Genomic DNA, 15,123 nt, shown 5'->3' with positions numbered 1-15,123 from the left:
TTCTTGCATACGTATAACTTGCCTCTATAAATATCCTTAAACTGTCATTTTGCTGTGAGCTAGATAGGAGGGGCTACTCTGCTTGCAACCAGCGTGTGTGGACAATGCTGAATAAATATACTTGCTTTATAACTACATTATGGTTATAGAGTTTGGTACCACAGTTCACCATCTACTCACATCAGTTTCATGATCAAATTCCCCTCTAGGGTCTTGCTCTGCCAAAAACTCTGTTTTAACTAAAGGAGATGGCAGAGACCTAAATTCAGCTACAACTTTTATTAGGCTGCCTAAATGTACTGTCACTTAGCTTTTCAGAAACCGTGGTTTCACAGAATTGATTGTGTGATGACAAGATTTTCTTAATTTACAGTGATTATCACAAACAGTAACCCATGTTCTGGGCCTCCTCCCTAATACTGAATTTAGAAAACAAAATAAGAACAGAAAATATATAGAATATTCAGTTCACTTTGATAAAGCAAATTCTCAGCTACAAAACACTGTTCCTCAAAACAGTTACCACCATTGGCTACACATTTTTGCCAGCGATGAACAAGAGCCTGCATGCTGTGGTTGTCAAAGTCTGCACCTAAGGAGGTGACCCACCATTGATTTCTCTGCTCTTGGAATGTAATGGAATATTGGTGGGAAGTTTCAGCCTCTACTGCCATACCACTAACATCCCTCTCTGATGTTGTGGGTCAAAGTAATAAAATAGGGATGTTACTTTTTGGAACAGTCCTTGTACAAAGCAAACACGAACTTTTTGTGTTCCCACTCTCTTAGGGTTAATGTAGGGTCTTTTGGATTTTCTGACTTCATATCTTCTTTCTCTTTGTATTATCATGCTACATGGTTAGAATGCAGTACCAAAAAGATAATGAGAAATAGACATGCTTGCCTGTAATATGGTCATTGGAAACATGATGTTCTATGTTTCTTCCTTGTAATTTTTTATTTTATTTTATTTTATTTTATTTTATTTTATTTTATTTTATTTTATTTTATTTTATTATTTTTTTTTTTTTTTAATGGAAAAGACAGGACAGGTAGCATCCAGATTTTTTTTCTTATAGAATTTACTATTTTGAGAATATATCCCAAGATATTTACTGTTTGTGTTTCTTTATTTTCTGCTCTAAAAGAAAATGTTAGTAACTGTAAATGGTAGTTGAAGTTGCATAAGATGCATTCTGTCTCCCAGAAAGAATGATGGTGTGCAGGGAAATCTTGCCAAAAATATATTACTTTACGATGCACTTTTCTCCTCTAGTTCTGTTCTGAACTAGAATTAAAGCTGTGGAATTAAATATACACGTCTCCACATGTCTCGAGTATGAAAGCCTTTTCTCAATAATTAGGTAGAAGACTTAAGTAGTCTGTAGGGCTGTCCTGCACATATTCTTCCATATATTATGACATCACAAATATTTTTACCCATATGTTGTGGTTCATATTTTATGACCCAGTACATAATATTCACTGATGCCAGTAGTTGTACTTTATGTTGATATATTCTCTGCTGAAATGCTTTTCTATTAAAAGACATGCTAGGTAACAGTTTAATTTTCCTCTATGGAGAAGAAAAATGTAGGAGTTCAGGAGAACGATAAAATCTTTTCCTATTAACTGTTTTGTCTTTATTGTACATGTCTCTCTTTTTAATCATGTGGAAGGAGACACTAAAATGAAAAAACGAAAATAACTTTCTTTTGAAGTTAGACTTCAGCTTACTGTGTCCACAGTTTCATGAAAAAAGCTCTCATTCATGTTCCCTCCTCCACCTTTAGAAATTGATATGAAAAATCCTTTTAAATAACTTATGTGTTAAGATTTTGTGTTCAGTGAACTGTAACAGAGAACTTAGCAGAGGTATGGAACTTTAAAATATCTGGAGGAGAAGAACTTTTCTAGCTGTCTCTAAAGAGTAAAACCTATTTGCTTCTAATTTCAGAGCTCCTGAGGTATGCTTGTGCAGAAGTGATTCATACTGAGGCTACCCGAGACCTTCCCAGCAAGAGGGACCATTCAGCTGACCTGTTTCTGAGACTCTCAGCAAGCCTAAAGATGTTATGGTCTCTCCTACTACATCTTTATCTAGGCAGAGCTTCACTATATTCACCCTGGGAAGAAAAAAAAAAAAAAAAAAAGTATAAGATCTATTTTATCTAGAGCTGTTTACATTAGAGGGGTGGATTCTTTATTTGCTCATAGTTGAAGCCGAGGGAAAACAAAAATAAAAATGGAGTACTGAATCTGAAATCAAGACAAGTAAGTAAAAATGTCAGCATAAACTCCGTTATAGTCAAATGCCACCTATAACCAATATAGAGTACTATTTGGGAAGATAACATAGGCATATGACACCATTTCAGATGCCCTGGGGTTTCTCATCTAGTGTCCATCTGACATCTGTGTTCAAGCAACACCCAGGAATATCGAGAAAAGGACAGGCAATATGATCTATATTAAATTGTATCTTCAAGTTAAATGGAACAAGATAACAGAAAGTTCTAAGGGGGAAGAGTAGAGTATGAGAGTTCATGTTCCTCCTGTTCTTTGGAGACAACTGGATCTCTTTTTTTATTATCTTTCTTCTTCTTTTTTTTTTTTTTTTTTTTTTTTTTTTCTCTTTTCCCCTTCTTTATTCAGGTTAGACTCACTACTGCAGTTCCCAGAGAGAAAATCTGGACAGAATGACTCAAATATAACAGCAAAATATATGTTAGCTTTCACACTATCCAAGATTATTATTATTCTTTTATTGCAGTATTTACGCAATAAAATACAAAGTGAAGATTAGACAACTGCAAGGATAAGGTGCTGTTGATAGAGCGTGTCACATAGTTGATTTGCACTGTGAATATACAAATACACTGATCAGAATGAACTTCCTTCAACACAATTTCAGTTCAGGATCCGTTCACTGTATAGGATATGGTTTTCATGAAGATCATTCTACCCCTTGCTTTTGTATTGTGGAATGCATCTTTAAATGATACAGTGTTATTTTATTATCTTTTTTTTTTTTTTTCCTGTATCAGTATGCTTAAGGTTGCTCATGACATATACACATAAACACAAATAGGAGATCTAGAAACTCAGCTTTTTAAATTTTTGTACAGTTGTGCTTGTATTAGAAAACAGGCAAGTGAAACAAGAATATAAGAAGTAATTAAATGACAAAACCTTAGCTGGACTTCTGTCCCAGGGGTTTGGTCCAATGTCTGAAAGTATTTTATTCCACTCTAAACAAGAGCTGTGCTAATCCTTCTGGAATGCAGCATTTATTACTTACCTGGCAGGTGTGAAGTGCTGCGTGCTAAAGGGATTATCCCCCCCTCCTTCTCTCCACCTCCTGCTTTGTTCTGGAAAATCAGAAGAAGAGAGGGAGGAGATAATCCTCTTCAAATGGAGCATTTATTACCGCAGTTGCAGGCATGAAGCACTGCTTTCCGAGGGGAGTCATCACAGGAGAGTCTCCTTATACAAGTATTAAACCCCATTGTAAACAAACCAAATCCTCATACTATTTTGACTGCGGCTTTCTTGTGAAAGTTCAAGACTTTTTACTGTCCTTTCCAATAGTTAGAATTCCCCCATCTCAAGCTGCATTCTTGTTGGAGTACGGGTATTGGTATCATTTGGCTAACAGATGCAATCAGTTACTGTGGTTATAAGGCAAAGTTTATTTTTGTTTTTTCATTTCCTTACTTTTTTTTTCCCACCTTTTTTTTTTCTTTTTTACTTTCAGATCTGAGCCTCAAAACCAAAACAAAATAAGAACCAAAACAACAAACAAAAATAACCCCTCTATAGGTTCCTAGAGAGTGAATTTGCTAATTTCAAAAGCACCAATTCCTTATTTCACAGACAACTGACTTTGTGACAGTTTCTTCAATGCAACTTGTTACAGATTTGCTAGAGAAGCTTCTATTGCTGGAGAGCTTCATTTCAGTCAAAATCAGCTGTGCCATGACACAGATCCTAAATCAACCTAATTCATACATCTGTACGGGATCTTGCCTTGCACTGCTCCCTGCTGACAGCAATGGTGTTGCTTTGTGCTCATTCTGACACAGTGTGGCTGACAAAACTTACAAATATAGAAAAAGAGCGGGTACCACACAGTGGTGGGTCCCAACACAACTGTCAGAGAACATCCATGTGACCATACACAAAAGAGGGAAAGTAACTCTAATTTAACTTCATTACGGTTGTTGTGAAGCTGTAGGCCCATTTTCCTGCAGAGTGTTGGGGAGCAAACAGCAGTTTCAAATCAATTTGAGCTTGATGAATTTTCTTCAAGAAAAGGCACTAAAGAAGTGAGGGAAAGTGTTAGCTGCTGCAGTGAAAGAGAATCAGATGAGTAAGCCTGCCCATGTTCCTGGAGCAGACAGAATAACAATTATGATCAGACCAAAGGTTGTGACTTGCAACTATATTTTTATCAAGACATGTGGAATGTAGAGAAAAGTGATCAGTACAAGTAGGTAAGACAGTATTCTAGTAAAAATTGTTCCTTGAAGCCAAGAGGCTGTTAATTCTGTGGTAGTAACACTGGGGGACATAACTGTTTTTTCTTGGTAGTCTCATGCAATTTCATCAAGACTTAAAATTTCCTACAAGGCATTCAGTGTATCTCTATTACAAGAAGAACTCTTCAAGGAAAAAGACACCATTTTGCAAGCTCTCATGTAAACTGAGCTGCAAATATAGGTTTGCCAATTAGAAAATTGGTGTAGATTCCAATATACTCTTAACCTAGGCTTTGTAATGGAAAGCTTTAAGGACGAAGTCGCAGTATGTCTTCCATTTTTAACAGCCATCCAAGTGTATAATATGCAAAAATGCAAAAACAGCAGTTGATGTTTCTGACATAAGAAGAAACAAAATAAAATGAAATTGCCTCACAAATATTATTTCCTTGTATATACACGAGCTAGTAATGTAGACGCTTAGCTAGTATGACACTGATTAAATCAATTCCTTGTGCAGAACCTGTGATAACTTTTATTTTTGTCTTTCTCTTAACTGTGCAAAAACTTCGGTGCATGACTTGCTTCTGTTACTCTTACATATGAGAGGATTTCTAATTCATCTGCAACACTACCAGCTCTCAGGGATCACACAGAATTTCAGTAACTATGCTTGCCTTTATTTTCAGCCGTTGACAGCATGCTATAGAAATGGAGAATTAAGGATAAATGGCATGCTTAGTACTGGAGTGCCTGAAATATCCACTTTGTTCCAGGAAAGCTGTTAAGCTTTTGATGCAGCTTTTTCATACAATTTTAAGAACAAATTCTCCAAGCTAAATTAATGTTTGCACCTATTTGTTTCACACAATCCAACAATGTTGTCATGTAAAATATTTTTCCAATATATGCTTCTTAGAAGAATCAGACCATTCAAGAATTCAGCATAGTTAATGCAAAAATGGGTTAGGATATATGTAAGCACACTGACAATTCTAATACACAACTGTGTTTTTTCTTGTATCCTGTACATTTTGCTGAATCATAGACTCATGTATTTTGCTGCTTAGATGACAAGGTGATTTGGTTATGAAAGGTTACTATTTGAGTTCTGTTTGGTTGGGTGGATACCTAGGGCTTATTATGCTTTTATTAGTTGTCTTGTGAAACCAGAAATGTTAATAATGTATTATTTGCTATTTTTTTCACCTGCTGTCCTCCTGCTAATAAATTTGTCAAACAGTAAAGGAACAGAAATACTGTGAGATCAGTTAAACTGAACAGCCAGTGTAAACAATCTGGCATCTCTTTATAACACATCCAGAGCATTCAGAATATGCTTATGAATTCCAAGTATGTTCACAGTCAATCTGCATGCCTCATAAATGCTTCTCAAATTAATGAAGATTCGACAATTGTCATCTTTCTCTTTGATGAATATTATTTAGTTTAGATTCATTTCTTTTCCAAACTGGAATGTTTTTATTGCCTGTCAAGTGAAAAAAAAAATTGCAGTAAGATTTGAAACATATAACTGAAGACACAAAGATAATCTTGTTACATAACTGCACCTTTTGTATTCATTTGCAGGTGCAATATGATGCCCCTATGGGCCAAAATGTCTTTTATTTGTTGTTCTGATTGTTCAGTATACCAACAATCTTCTGAAAAACAAAGTGACTTGCACTGGAGGTACACAGACATTAGTGATTCCTAGGAAAAGGAGAATTCTTAAAAAATATGTAATATTGCTGTTGTTTTACACTGAGCTCATTTTCTTCTAAATAATCTGCATCTGATATTATTCTGATATTAAAAGCATTGCCAGAGGTAAGTGTATGGAGCTGAATATCAGTTTCCATGTATTGGAAATGATGGGATACCTCGAAGTTTGCACCAGGTGGGTCTCATGGATGTCCACAAAGGAACAAAAAGAATGCTGTCTGCAAGTCAGTCAGGACCTATTGAATTGATACAAGGCTGTCAGTGGCAGTTTCCTGAATCACATCATTACCTGTGATAAGACATGGTGTCACCACTACGTGCTGAAGTCAGAATGACAGCCCACAGTGTGGTGATGTGAAGCCTTCATAAAAGGAAAAGTTCAAGATGCAGCCTTCAGTGGGTAAAGTGATATGCACTTTCACAATAGGAAAGAGGTGATCCTTCTGGATTTCCTGAAACTTGGACAAACCACCATTTCTGACACTACATCACAACACTGACTAAGCTGAAGGTTTGAATTTCCAGTCAGTCCCCAAAAGAAGACAACCTTGTAACAAAATAATAACAGGCCTGCTACCAGTCTGAAGACTGTGGAGCACATTGCCAGTCTTGACAACCTTTGTTGATGCAAATTTTTATGAGTGTGTCATGCAGGCTCTTTTTCATCTCTAGAAAACATGCATAGCTAATGGTAGTGACTATATTGAAAAATAGCATTTTGTAGCTGAGAGTTTGCTCTATCAAATAGTGTTATTGTGCTCTTTGCATCTGCTGTAGTTTTAATGGAAATAAATAGGACAATTTATTTTCAGTCTGACTTATGTACACTATCATAGAAAATCATAAAATCATGAAACCATAGAATGGCTTGGGTTGGAGGAGACCTTAATGATCACTAAATTCCAACCCCTCTCCTATGGACAGCATTGTCATCCATCAGATCAAACTACCCAGGGCTCCATCCATCCTGGCCTTAAACACCTAGGAGATGTTGTATCCACTTCCCTGGCAATGTGTTCCAGTGCCGCTCTATCCGAAGCAAATACCCTATATTATTTTTATTAAAAGCAAATATTGTATTTTAATTTTCAGATTTTGATGGAAGAAATGCATTTTAGGAGATCAGTGTGTTTGGCTTGTCTTCTCCGCATCTGACATATTTATCTTACAAAATATTCATTCAGGAATCGTTCACCATGAATTTGGTGCTGCTATTGTACAGATTTTCCTTATTGTTATTTCAGTAGAGAATTGTGTTCCATGACAGAGGATTTTACTCTGTTTCCAAGGATATCTATGCACAATGAACACTAGCTAAAGGAAAAGCAAATCCTTCGTCATCCTGATGCCACAGCAGTACCAGCAGTGAAAAAGAACAGGCTACAGCTTAACTGGTGCCATGGAAAGCAGTTGAATAGAACTAGACTGGATTCTTTCTGGAGGCTGGAGCTTTTATCTGTAAAAGTATCACAGTGCAAACTACACCTAGAGATATGTAAAGTAAAAGAAAGTGTGTACCTGTTCATGCCCTCATAGATCCATTGATCAATATGGTTTCTTTACTTCTTTCATTGTAATTCTTGGTACAGCCATACTCAGCAATTCATGACATTCAAGAAAAGTGTGACACTTAGAAATTCAACAGCAGCAAAGCAATTATTCCCATAAGAATCAATGTCATATGGAGTGGGAAGATGGTGAAGGTTTCATTCTTTTTCCCCTGAGATCTGAGAAATGTGCTCATTCTAAATACACAAGCAGAGTTTATGTGTTTTAAAGGTGAGAGAGACAAGAACGGTATCATCAGGATTGACAGAGGAGATATAATTCTTTTGGCATTTTGGTTTTTAAAATAGATTGCTGTGAAAATGGTATCAGCTGTTTTGTCTATAGAACTTGATATGTACTTTCTTGATTAGGCATTCTTGTAACCTCTCCATGTTGTCAATTAAATCAACGAAGTGCAAACAAAAGAAAAATGGTGTGAGGATGGTTATCAGAGCTGTGTATTTAAATATTAGCAACAGATTTCCAACAGGAAATTGTAAGGAAACAGCTGTGTCAGCTGAACATTCAAAAGTCCATGGGATGAGATGGGGTCCACCCCAGAGTGCTGAAGGCTGCTGGACACCTCTCAACATTTTACCAAAGGTACTGGGAGTTTGGGGAGGTCCCTGCTTACTAGAAGATAGTGAACATTATCTATGCAAAGGGCATAAAAGAAGACAGGAAACTACAGATCTATTTGTTTAATCTTCAGTCCCGTGAAAAGTTATGGAGAAGATTGGCCTGGAGGATGCTGAAAGTTTGCTATGGAAAGATATCATCAGACATAGTTAATATGGGTTCATCAAGGGAAAGTCCACACTTAGTAATTTGATCTCTTTCTACAATAAGGTGATTAATTGGTAGCTGAGGGAAGGAAGTGAACATAATCTGTGTGGATTTAAGTAAAGACTTTGATACCATCTTTCATGTCATCCTTCTGCATATATTGTCCAGCTATGAAATAAGCAGATTCATGATGTTCCAGATGAACTGGCTCAAGAGTAGAGCTTGAAGTGTTGAGGTAAAGGAATCTACCTCTAGGTGGTGGATGGTCACCAGTGTTACTCACCAGGGCTCAGTTCTAAGGCTATTCTATTTTAAAATTTTTATCAGTGGTCTGGATGAAGGACTGGAGTGCTACTTCAACTTCCTAGAGGAATTAGAGGCCTTGCAAAGGGATCTATACACATTGGAGCACAGAGCAAAGTCATGAAGTTCAACAAAGACAAGTGCAGGGTTCTGCACCTTGCATAGAGTAATGCTGGACACAGGCACAGACTGGGAGATTAGTGGCTGGAGAGCAGCTCAACAGAAAGGGACCTGGGGGTGCTGTTGACAGTAGGCTCAGATTGAGGCAAAATGCATTGTGGAGTGCATTAAAGTGATTCTCCTGCAATATTTTGAAGCCCTGCCTTGAATATTGAGATCATTTCTGGTCTTCAATGCATAAAAATGACACTAAGGTCCTTGAAAACAGCCAGAGGGCAATGAGGCTAGTGAAAAGGATGGAAGTCATGTCTATGAGGAGAGGCTGAGAGCATTTTGGTCCACTTTAGAGAAGAGGATGCTGAGAGCTGACATCACTGCACTCTAACTCCTCGAGGAAGGAAAGTGGAGAGGGAGAAGCCAATCTCTGCTTCCTGGTATCTGATGACATGCTGGAAGACAAAACTGTGCAAAGGGTGGTTCTGGCTGGAAAAACTTGTTTACTCTGAGTGTAGTCAAGCAATGGAACAGCTTCCTAGAGAGACGGTTAATGTGTCGTGCCTGTCAGTATTCAAGACATTTAGACAATGCCCTCAATAATTTTTTATCTTTTGTTTATTCTGTTCAGTGATAACTATAAAGCAGTAACTTACCAAACTGAATTATACTGTGATTTGAAACCAATAAAGAAAAATTTCTGAAGTTAACAGAGAATATTTCTTGGCAAGAAATGACTGATTTTTATAGCAAATACTAAAGCAAGTAACAGCAGTTGCTTCTGAGCTTTGGAATAATAGACTTGTATGCCAGGAGAACTGCATATAAATGTGAAGTATATCAAATGGTTTTTTTTTTTATTAAGGAAATAGTTACATAAGGAAAATGTCCTTCAAAAATATTCAGAATCAGGATTCATGAGCAACCCTTTTCCACATTGAAGCCTGTTTCCACAAAGAGAAAAAGAGAATGTACAATATGAAGAGCAATCCAGAACAGTCTAATTAAAGAGCTGAAAAACTGAAATAAAAGCAGTGTATTCAACTCTCTACACCAACTGACATTTTGCAAGAAAGCTCTGAACAGATTCATGGTGGCTTACTGCACTTACTTCCAAAGATTCACTTGTATATACATGTAAGTGAAATAAAAAGGAACAGGAGATATTTTCCTGCAAGATTTGAAATAATCTGCTACTTATACTTCACCAGTGCTTGAGAGTAGTTTTGATCCTGACAACCAGCACTCCACTTTACATAAAAAAGCACAGATAGGAAATATATATATATATATATATATTTCCAGGAAGTCTATATTCAAAGTACTAACAATTAAGAAAATATCATAATTACCATGCTTTTGATGTGTACAGAAATCTAAGTTTTTACAATGGTTGTAATGTTCCTTTTTTTCTCTATCAGTTCTACTGAAGTAAGAAGTATTTGATTTAATGCTGGCATATCTCCAGACCAAGATTTACCTGAGGTTTCTTGGCAGAAATATTGCTACCTACTCTCTGGGTGATATTTTCCTTCTTCTTATCTTTTTATCTAAAGCTTAGTGTAAATTCTTTTGAGAAGAGAGCATCCTATATACGTGTAGAGTTATTTACTGGGAGATAAAACTCTGGACACAATATTTTAAATTTGCAACAGAAAACTGGACACCACTTACGGCAGAGACAGAAACAAATCCTTTGAATTTCTGTATATTGTCACAATGTGCAATTAGTGCCTGCAAATGTAAATAATGGTGCTAGTGACTTTACCATTTCGCCACTGATTTCAGGCTGCTAAATTAACTCATTCTTCAGGAGAGCTACACTTGATAAGAGTTTACACATAAATGAACTAATCTAGATCCATATGTTTCCTGTCTTTTCACCAGATGCTAGTGTATAAGCTTGTAGCTTCTGGCGAGTATAGAGGAGTTCAGAGAATGACAAGAGACAAGAGAAGGGTGAGCACTTTGTAGGTGCTGATTCACAGTCATACAGATACATCACTATGCAGACCTACAGGTACACATAGTTCAAAGTTGGAGTGCATTGTGTATGTAAGTAATCTGTGCAAAGATGAGTTGTAAGAACTAAACACAGAATGAGGACTCTGACCAGGTGAGTTAGTTTATAGGCCCCTTCCAGAGCCATGATCTGCAGACAACACTGGTTAGCCACAATTCCAGATAAGAATATTTACCACTTAATCTGCATTATGTAGGGAAAAGGGTATAACGTGAACTTCACTAAGAATTTTTTTCACTTTGCCAGGGGATATTGTATGCGGAGCTCCATCTATCCAGACAGCAGCTGCTCTCAAGTATGCTCAGAGCTCCCTGCTATATATATTATATGGGAGTTTTCATTAGACTCTCAGAGAAATGACAGAAATAATACTTCTCTTACTCCTCTTTGTGTCTTCAAAAAAACTGTGAACACAGTTTTAATTGTAGCTCATTTTGTCTTTCTACACAATGTCTAACCATAAAGATAAAGCAATTCTTTGTTATGTAGAAGTAGGGGATTTTCTATGTCTGCCTTATCTTTAAGCTGATCACACTTATTCCAAAAAATGAACATAATGCCTGAGGAATGAGGCTTTGGTGATGGCATTTAACTAAACAGACATACCTGTCTGAGAATAATCCACAATCAGTATGTGAATATCCTTATATCCTCAGAACCAAAGAGCAAAGTGAATGGACTTCTGTATTTTTTAATGCTTTATTCATTCTAATTCATAGAATATCCTGAGTTGGAAAGGTCCTATAAGGATAACCACGTTGAACACCTGGCTTCACACAGAACTACCCAAAATTCAAACTATATTTCCAGGAGCATTGCCCAGACACATTCTGAATTCTAACACATAGTTGGTGATTGCCCAGCCCCCCTGTTCGTTGAGATGTTTCTGCCAGGCCTCTCTACACTTGAAGAAATCAATAACTCCTCCCAGCTAAGTGCTGTCTCCAAACTTAGTATACCTTTAAAGTACTGTATTTAAATCATGGTTGATTCTCATTAAAGAGAATTGTCCCTAAATGGAATCCTGCAGAGCATCACTACTGACCACCTCCCAGCCAGATGCAGCCTCATTTATACAAACTGACTAGTCTGAGCTATCAGCCAACTGTTTACCAGCTGCATTGTATTTTTGTATAGCTGTATGCTGGTATTTTATCCAGAAGGAGACCGTGAGAATCAGAATGAAAAGCCTTGCTGAAATCAAAAAAGATACAACACCTGACTTCTCTCGGCCAGTGAGGCAGGTAATCTTGTCATAAAGGGAGATTAAGATGTTAAAAACATCTACTTCATCTGTGACCCTGTTTGTGAGATGACCATCCCATCAAGTAATAGACCGATATTCTCTCTGGACCTCTTTTGCAGTTAATATATTTTAAAAAGCTTTTATTTTATCGTCCTAGCATTACTGGCTAGATTCGAATCTAATTGAGCTTTGGCCACACGAATGTTCACCCTATAGGGGTGAACTGCATCTCTGTAGTCCTCCCATATCTTGTGACCTTGTTTCCAGTGATAATATGCCTTTTTTTACCCACCTAAGCTCAAGAACAAGATGTTGCCATTCTTGCTGGGTGGAGTACAATATACTCCTGGAACAATATTTGCTTTATTTCTTTGTCCTTAATCTTTACTCATAGTCCCTCAACCATGTCATAACCAACTGCAAGCTCCACACAATCCAGCCTCACACTCACAAATGTCACATGTCACCCTGCCTCACCTGCATTGCCTGTCTCTTCTGTAGTCATCCTTCATGACGCACCAGTCATAGGACTCTTTCTGATGGTTTTCCTTTACACAAATGATATCATAACTCTGGGACTAAGCAAAGACTACTTCTTGTTCTTCCTGCTTGTTCTTCATGCTGTGTGCATTGGTGTGGAAGCACTTCAAATGTGCCTCATTGTACTCAGGATTTCATGGAGCAGACTAAATATTCTCATTATCATGCAATCTCTCCGTTTTGGCATGATTGTTTATAGCTTATCACTGGCAAGCCCAGTTTGATCTGTTTCCCCCTTTAAATCTCCATCAATCAGTCTTGCAACCCCCTGCACAAAAAATCATTTTTACTCTCTGAGAAATCCCATCAGGTGTCATCAGGCCTGGTGTTGCGTAGATCATTCCATAATAAAAAACAAAACAAAACAAAACAAAACAAAATTCTGCCACTGACACCAGCCTTCTTGCCACATACTGACCGACTTGGTCTGTGTGTTTCCTTCAATATCAGTCTCTGCTACTGTAAGTATGGAGAAAAGTATTACCAGTGCCCCTGATACCATCATCCCAACTGCCAGAAGTCCCTTTTGATCACCCCTTGGACTACTTTTTGCTGCTTTGTTGCTGCCAGCATGAAAAATTAGAAAGGGATAATAATCAGAGGGCGTCTCCAGGCTAGTCAGTTTTCTAGTAATGTTTCTTATCCAGGCCCCAGGGAGGCAGAAGTCTTCCCTGTACGTTAGGTTTGGTTGGCACGCTGGGCCTTCTGTTCCCCATAGGAGGAAGCCTTCTATGACAACAACCCATTTTTTTTCCTCTTGACAGGGTTGGTCAGGATACACAAGACAGGTTGATTACCTCTTGGTGATCCTTAGAAGGTGCAGTTAATTTAAGTAAGTTTGGATCATGAGAATGACCATGATAAATGGAAATGGCTACTTCCCTTCCCTTCCCTTCCCTTCCCTTCCCTTCCCTTCCCTTCCCTTCCCTTCCCTTCCCTTCCCTTCCCTTCCCTTCCCTTCCCTTCCCTTCCCTTCCCTTCCCTTCCCTTCCCTTCCCTTCCCTTCCCTTCCCTTCCCTTCCCTTCCCTTCCCTTCCCTTCCCTTCCCTTCCCTTCCCTTCCCTTCCCTTCCCTTCCCTTCCCTTCCCTTCCCTTCCCTTCCCTTCCCATGATGGGATCTTTTTAAGTATTACTGATTATTTATTATTTATTTTTTTAAAAATAAATAAACTTGAAGCTTCTCAGGTTTTCTTTAAAAACTGTAGAGAATCCAGCCCATATGAAATCTCTTGTTATATCTTCACTCAAATTTCAGACCAGGCTATTTCTCAGGCTGGGGAGAAAAAGCAATGTTATTTCAAAACAGACCTTCAAAGATACAGGTGAAAATTGGGGCACAGATGAGGCAAGCTCAGGCAATGGGGCAATTAGATGCAAACAGTGCATTTACATTATTATTGCACTAGTTATAAAGAGTACAAAATCCAATGTTAAATAAGAATTTTCTCTTTTACTAGTGGTTTCCATCTCTTTCCTACTGCAGACAGCATAGGTGAGAACCACTAATGAGGTAGCACAGAAACTGCTTTGAACCAGTATAGTCTTCATCTCCCTCTGGCCTCTATTTCTTTTCTTTTTTGACAGAATAGGCCAGAATCTCAGTCTCTGAGCAACAGCTAATAATCCCCCCTCTGAACTGACAGTAAAATATTAAATAATATAATAAAATAAAAGTTTAAAAAGTGCATCACAAGAAGTGGAATCATTAGCCCCTTAAAAATATTCATGGCCTTATTATCAGAGATATATGAGATACATTATCAGAGCCCCAAACAAAAATCTACATCTGTATGAAGAAAGTCCCTAGATGATTTCACAGTAGCTGTTTTGTGGCACTCTTGAGGGCAAAAGTGTATTCTAATTTCAGCTTTGGTTTATATTGGTTCAGGTAACTCCTGAAATAAGAGAAAAGTAAAAGACTGAGAATAACCTGTCCCCATTAAATGCTCCTTAAGAGTGGTCATAAGTGCCCATTCAAATGCAACTAGATGAATTGGTCAGTGTGCTATTTGCAAAGCTGATATATTGGACGTGACCAGATTTATAACACCAAACTGGGCATCACACAAAATCTAAACTCAGCCACCCCCACCCTTCTAGTATCAGAGGATAAACTGGAATGCAAGGAAGTTTATTTTCTGCTGAACTTATTTGCATTTTTCATGCAACACGGATAAATAAATTTCAGCAGGAGCTAGTCTATGATCAGGGAATATGGTATGAAAATACATGAAATTTTCCATCTTCTGAGGAAGAAAATAAAATTCAGCTTTCAAAGGTGATGGTATAAAATATCATCTAATTAACTTACCACAAACACCAGTCTAGATTTTGAACGGGCTCCAGTAACATTGTTC

Source organism: Coturnix japonica, chromosome 1 (assembly GCF_054131305.1).
Source record: "Coturnix japonica strain WE chromosome 1, WE-NBRP24, whole genome shotgun sequence".
NCBI lineage: Eukaryota > Metazoa > Chordata > Aves > Galliformes > Phasianidae > Coturnix > Coturnix japonica.
The sequence above is the reverse complement of the archived record's forward strand: the minus strand, read 5'-3'. Positions refer to the sequence as shown.